The 6,248-nt window shown below is 35.8% G+C and overlaps 1 long non-coding RNA gene across 1 annotated transcript; it reads right to left on the bottom strand.

Annotated features, from left to right (window-relative positions):
• Positions 1–4,473: 4,473 nt before the first annotated feature.
• Positions 4,474–5,986, bottom strand: LOC113318080. The gene is made up of 4 exons (XR_003344266.1): positions 5,874–5,986; positions 5,606–5,688; positions 5,429–5,481; positions 4,474–4,563 (listed from the first exon to the last, which is right to left on the bottom strand). It is a non-coding gene; the product is annotated as an uncharacterized LOC113318080 (long non-coding RNA).
• Between the last annotated feature and the right edge of the window lie 262 nt (positions 5,987–6,248).

Here is a 6,248-nt window from a genome sequence, read left to right on the forward strand (position 1 = left end):
TGTGAAGACTAACTATATTGCAATCCAAAATTGCTGAGGCCGAAATATGTTATATTCAATCTGAGATTGCATTCTTTTACGCTACTAAAAATGTAGGCATGATGCTCCAAAAGCTTGAGGGTATCATAAAGGAAGGTAACATTGGATTAGAGGGATGATAAAGACCTTAATTTTATTAAAAACACAGATGGGTGGAATGAAAAAGTGTTAGGAATACATCTCATCAAGACTCAGTCAAAGCTCTTCTGGTAACAGCTGCCAAGAGAAAATCACGTATCAATCACTAGCTTGTGTTACGCTACAGATTGATATGGATTTATTGCAAATATATTCTCTATAATTGCTAGCATATGTTACGCCAAAAACATCTCTGTAACCCTTCTAAGAAAGGCATGTAATCTCTATATATTTGTCTACATTTCCACCAGTTGAAGTGTGGATCAATTCACAAAAATATTGTATTCTATTTTGGTATCAGCCAGAAAGATCCTAAACCACGCTTTCCTTATTTTTCCGCATCAATGGCAGCACTAGAAACATCCACTCTTCGAGCAATTCATATTAACCATCTCATCAACATCAAACTCAATGATACCAACTATCTTTTATGGAAGACACAATTCAAGCCACTACTGAAGGGCTATCGTTTAGAAGGATATGTAGATGGTACTTATGCAAGACCATCACCAACCATACCAAACACACAAGCTGATTTACCACCATTATCAAATCCTGCATATGAAAAGTATGAACAACAGGATCAGATCCTACTAGGATGGCTGCTTTCATCCCTCTTAGAAGGAGTATTAGGTCGTGTATCTGGTTTAACAACTTCAAAAGAAGTCTGGGATGCACTTGAAAAAAGATATGCACCCAAGACAAGGGCACATCAGATGAATCTAAGAAGGCAACTAATGAGTTTGCGCAAAGGTAACAGCTCCATGTATGATTATTTTGCAAAATCTAAACAATTATTTGATGCCCTTACAACATCAGGGAATGCAGTTTCTGAAGATGATATGCATCAATCAATCTTGAGTGGGTTGGATCAAGCATATGATTCAATTGTCACTTCGCTGAGCACTGTCGAAAAGATAGATATATATGTATTTTATGCACATCTGATCGCATATGATATGAGACTTGATCAACAACTATCTTTTATTTATCAACCAATGGCAAATATTGCCTCTTCATCTACTGCACCACCATATCAAAGACAAGAGCAAGGAAGGTTTCCCCAGAATCGATCTCAACAAAATAAAGGTTTCCGTCAGCAAAATCAACACAATCGACAGCCTAAAAGAGATCAAGGACAAGGTCCTTATCGTGCAATCGCAAAAACCATAATGCAAGTTTCTGCTGGTTTCGCAAAGATAACAATGCACCACAAAGAGGAGAACCAGATGCATATCTTGCTTTACCTGGTGGTCCTGTTGATAACAATTGGGTGACTGACACAGGAGAAACTCATCACTTAACTGCAAATCTCAACAATCTGAAAATCAGGCATGAATATGATGGAACTGGACAAGTTCGTGTAGGAAATGGCAATGCTCTACACATTGAAAATATTGGTAATGCTTATTTTACCCATAATAATCGATCCTTTCATCTCAAAAATATACTTCATGTGCCTGACATAAAAGCAAATCTTCTTTCTGTTTCAAAGTTCTGCAAAGATAATAATGTATATTTTGAATTTCACTCCAATTTCTTTGATGTAAAGGATCTCAAAACCAGGACAACACTGTTGCAAGGAAGGAGTAAGAATGGGATCTACATGTTTGATGATGTTCGAGAGATTACCAATACAACACCAGCTGCTCTAGTAACCAACACTATTCCACTGTGGCATCAGCGTCTGGGACACCCAATGCTTCGTACTGTTTTCCCAGTCATTAAACATTTTTCCCTTCCAGTTTCCAATAACACTAGTACAAACCTTCACATAGGCCATATTTTTTGGTTTACAGCTTAGCCACGTTTTGGGTTATTTGCATGGCTACTGGTCATCAACATAACTATAGCCACGTTTTGTGTTACCTTGTAGCCATAGTGCACCATTTGGTCATGGGTGTAATCATAAACCCATCAACTGTAGCCATAGGGAATTGTTTAGCCATACTTTTCAGTCTATCCCATCACATGTAGCCATAGATGCGAATATGGACACATTTAGAAATTATGTATGTGTCAAATGTGTAGGATGGAAATAGACACAATTATCAGCCCGTGACGAAAAGATATTTATTTAGCCACTTTTTGTTTACGTGTCCATAGTACATGGTTTTTTAAACATTTACATTTTAGAAATGGACACATTTTAAAAAAACATGACAAAAGATTAACATATTGCTACACCAGTTCTTTTTCTGGGAGGATTATTATATGACCATAATGATTTTATCTATGTGACCATAGCCTTCAGTTCATTTGGAAACTTGACAGCCACAATAAAATGTTTACCACCTGGTTGGGGAGAACCTCAATAAAATGTTTGCATGACCTCTGCATTCACTAAATTACGTAATTAACAAGCTTAAATTTTATGAAAAAATTAAGAAGAAAAATACAAGCTTATTACAGCACAATGAACCACTTTGGAACACATACAATTAAATTTAAAAAATCTCTTAATACAGCATTTCATTATTCCAGATGCAGATTTATACAACTGCAGTACCTGCCAGAGGGTGTCACTTTGGCTTGCGTATAAGTAAACCACGGAAGTCAGTTCGGAAGTAATCATTTCGGGATTCTTTACCCAAGTCTTGCCGATCTACAGCCGGCAAGATATTATCATTCCGAGAAAAAATTATTGTACTGAATTCCTCATCGTTGCCATCATCATATGCATCTCTGTAATTTTTGGGAGGTACCACAAAAACAATAGACTTTTTCTTATCTTTCTGGTCTTTGTGTCCCAACATAGTAAGCTCAAAAATGTTGTAGCCTAGAATATCTCTTTTGACCCCACGGTTATTATCAACCCAATTGCACTTGAATAGATGAATTTTTCGTTCGCAGTAATCTAACTCCCATATCTCTTGCAAGACACCATAATAAGACGCTTTACCATATGTTACGCCATCATCTCTAGATATGTGCATGTCATTTTCCGCAACGCTAACCCCACTATTCTGGTGAATTTTACCATCACGAGATGTTTTGCGGAATAAATATCCATTGATGCGATATACAGTGTATTTTGTTACCTCGTAGTGTGGGCCGTGTGATATCCATCTTAAGTTCTCTGAGATATTTTCTCCATCGACTTCCAACTCTTTCTCAACCTGAAAGGAGAGAATACAAAAATTCAACTTGCTTGCGACTCTTAGAGAAGCCTTCCCTGCATACTTTGTCGGTAATGGTTTTCGTCGAGACCATTTTGTGAGTGTCAACTAGTGCAGTTTTTGTGATCTCCAAGCCCCCCTCCCTTTTATTTTGTTGCTCATAGAGAATATCATTGGCCTACCCTCCTGCGAACACAATCGACCAATTAAAGAAGTTAATACCAGACAATGTCTGAAGAAAAGCTTCTGAATTGGCCCATCTCTTTCTTGATTCTTATGTTACCGGATTTTATGTGTTATCAAACATACTGTTATCGATACGACAGTTTTAACTTAAAACTCTTATGTTTTTTAACAAGGAAGTTCTCATTCAAAATATTAGAAGAGACTGCGTAACATTTTTACTAGTCAGTCGAGAGCCAATAAACTAAAAACAAGTGGCAAACAGATGTAGATCAAAGTAAAGAAAGAACCTCGTAGAAGTGGCAAACTGATGTAGATCAAAGTAAAGCAAGAACCTCGTAGGAGAGGCAAAAATAAGGGTTGACATACGACCTTATGAAGTCACTGGGGACTCTCCGCACATGACTCCATCGCAAGAGCCAATTAACAAATCATAAACTACTCTTGAAACCTTGCTATTTGATTAGTCATCATATTCAGGCTTATATACCACACTACTGTCCGTGTATTCTGACCAAGAATCCACGCTATGTAAATATCGATGTTAATCACTTACAAATGTCAGGTGAATTGAAAAAATAGGAAGGGCAGCATTGTATAACATGCGATGGCGGCCAAATGTAAGAGCCAAACATGATAATTGGTTAAGTACATTTCCATGTACGGACCTTATAATGTACATATCGGTCACACAATCCTTCAACACAAAGAAGGAAATCAAAACACAAACAAAATTTGGAGTACTGACATGTAATCAAAAATTGTGCGAAAGATACAATTAAGACTTGGTATCACTAATACTAAATAAAGGGGATTTTTGTCAGAAGCATGAGTTGGTTGGTTATCAGATCAATTGGTCCGCCATCTAATCTATAGTCTATACAAATGTTTCTGGTGGCTTATAAATTCTATGAAGAGCTTATCATACAATCACATAATTCTCTGTGCGTGCCACAACAAAATACAATTAGCGTAACTTGTACCTGCAGAATGACATGTGACCAATATTCTTTCACCAGTTGACTAAACAACGATCCGTCCTTCTCCATCAACTTGATTGGTTCATCGTACTCCATTATTTTACCTGTAGGATAATAAATAACACTTAAACTCTCCATTTTTAAGCACTATGAAATTCATTTTTCAGGGTCTGATTTTAGTCTTAGGATAAAATGGAACAATATTTAGTCTAACCCATTCATCTGCAAGTCATTGATTACCAGATACATCTGAAATATTCCACATTTTCCACAGACTACCAGATCGACCTCCATTCAACCTTTAGGTTATTGTCAAACCTAAGACAACGAGATCTATAAAAATCCCAAAGGAACACCCCCACAGAATCTTTGTAACAAAAATTACTATAACCCCAAATACCCAATCCACATATCAATCTGATTATTAGTTATTAAGCCAGTAAATTTCTCGTATAGTCCATAATTCACGAATTCTGCACATTGAATCTGTAAATTTTCTGGTGGAAAACCAAAAGTTAGGTTCAAATTATGAACAAACAACTCTAGATATTGGGAGGCAGTAGGACCTCTCTTAGCAAGATAGGTTCCAAATCTCTTTAAGGTGAGTAGAATCATGGACATTCATAGATTTAGAAATTTCAAAATTTATCAGAAGATGATTTCAAAATATACCAACTAAATAAATAGTACAAAATGCAAACTGTGTATATTTTTTTCTCTCAATTCCTAGACAAAGGTTCAACCACATACTAATTCTGAATGCAATCATCTACTCAACTATAAACAAAAATGCAAAAAATTGTAGAAAATTAACATCAATCCCATTAAACTATTAATAAAAAAAGAGTTTGATAAGTGAGTTAAAAGAGACTGTTCCAAGAAATAGGAAATGTAGCTGAGACAAATTAATATCGAGCTTTCAATAATTTCACTTTTGAACTGGATTGGAGATCAGATATCTCTACTTACACGCAGATTTCTTAGTTCAAACCAGAGCCCCATCTTTTTCACCACGATAACTACTGTTGAGAAAGCAATCCATCACATTCACAAGTGAGACATTATCTCAAACAGTTAAGAGGTATCAAAATGATGACAAAGATTAGCTCAAACGAGAGGGGAAAAGAAAGACAATAAGAAAATTACCACAAACTGGTGATTATTTCAGACTTCCAGTTGCTGATGGATACCCAAACGTCTAAATCCTTCAAACGAACAAAAACTCACGCCTGCACCAAAATAAAAACCCAATTAGCAAATCAATTTATTTTCTTTCGATGAATACAAGACTCAAATAGTAAGGAATCATACGAAATTAGAAAAACAAAGATGTAATCCCCACCAAAGCTTCAAAAGATTGAATCTATATAAAACGTATTTCAACTAAATAGATGAACATATCAATCTTACTTACCAGATTAATAGATTTGTGCAGTTACAATCCGATGAACTCTAATTTCCTTAATTAGATCGAAAAATTGTAATTTGTAAATGATTTGACTATGAACCGTTTTACGGGTTATACAAATTACTGCATACTGATTACTGATCTGAGGTTAAAGATTTGACTGGGAAATCAAAATTCAGTCACCAACATGCCCTAAAGCTTTGATGTGCATTCTATGTTTATGAGGGGAATCCTTTTGTGGGTTTTTAATGGGAAGAAACTCGTTGTTGTTGATGATGATTTTTTTTCTCGAACAAAAATCATTCAAACGAAGATTCGAAGATGGGGTTTCGGTTTAGGTAGAGTTTGGTGAGAGAAAATTATCTTTTGGTGGTGAATGGT

Source organism: Papaver somniferum, chromosome 10, assembly GCF_003573695.1.
Source record: "Papaver somniferum cultivar HN1 chromosome 10, ASM357369v1, whole genome shotgun sequence".
Taxonomy (NCBI): domain Eukaryota; kingdom Viridiplantae; phylum Streptophyta; class Magnoliopsida; order Ranunculales; family Papaveraceae; genus Papaver; species Papaver somniferum.